This window comes from Nematolebias whitei, chromosome 8 (genome assembly GCF_014905685.2).
Source record: "Nematolebias whitei isolate Nwh7 chromosome 8, NemWhi1, whole genome shotgun sequence".
NCBI lineage: Eukaryota > Metazoa > Chordata > Actinopteri > Cyprinodontiformes > Rivulidae > Nematolebias > Nematolebias whitei.
In genome coordinates, this window is record NC_056505.1 from 51,036,107 (window position 1) to 51,037,117 (window position 1,011).

A 1,011-nucleotide genomic window follows, 5' to 3' on the forward strand; every position below is an offset into this window, starting at 1 on the left:
ATCGTTGCCATTGTTTCCTGTTGTGTCTGGAGCAGGTCTCTTGTAAACGAGTCCTTGTGGCTCCATGAAGCCAACCTGTATAAACCTGTGACAGTAACAAAGAGTGATGACAGCAGTGGATAACAAACTGTTTTTAATTGTAAAACAAACAAACAATAAAAAACTTAAATTTGTCTGAATCATTAGTGAATGTGTTGTTGTTGTTGTTGTCAGTGTGTTATCATGTTGTGCTGTGGTCCAGTGTGTTCATGGACGATGTGTGTGAGGGTGGACATGTTTGGAGGTTGCTGTGTTGAAGCTCCATGGATCAGCCTCTCTGCAGCTCTCAGCACCTTCACTGAGCTGCTCTTGTTCTTCACAGGTAGAAGGTGGGAGCTCTCCTCAAATCATCATCTCCAGCATCATCTTGTTCATGCCAGGCTGTTCATCCACTGACCACACACACCTGCAAACATCAGGGGACCAGCAGCTGTTTAACACATCTGGAAGGAAACCAGTGAGATTTAATACGACCAGTATGATATGATGTCATGTGGGGGAGTGGTGGAGCAGAGGTTACAAGATGGGCCTGTGATGGGAAAGTCGCAGGTTCAACTCCCGGTACCGTCAACATCAAAATGAGGTGGAAAAGGTGAAACACCCACACCTGCCTCCACCCTCATTGGCCCCACCCTGTTCCCCTGAGCAAGGCACTCAACCCCCACCACCTGCTCCTAAACAGGTCTCTCTTTAAAATGAGTTCTCGTGACTCAGTGAGTCGACCTGGATAAATAAAGATAAATGAAAAATAAAGTTTAAAATAGAAATACATCATGAGGCCCAGGTTGTGTGTGTGACGTGCACGTTCCTGAGGTTGTGTGTGTGTGACGTGCACGTTCCTGAGGTTGTGTGTGTGACGTGCACGTTCCTGAGGTTGTGTGTGTGACGTGCACGTTCCTGAGGTTGTGTGTGTGACGTGCACGTTCCTGAGGTTGTGTGTGTGATGTGCACGTTCCTGAGGTTGTGTGTGTG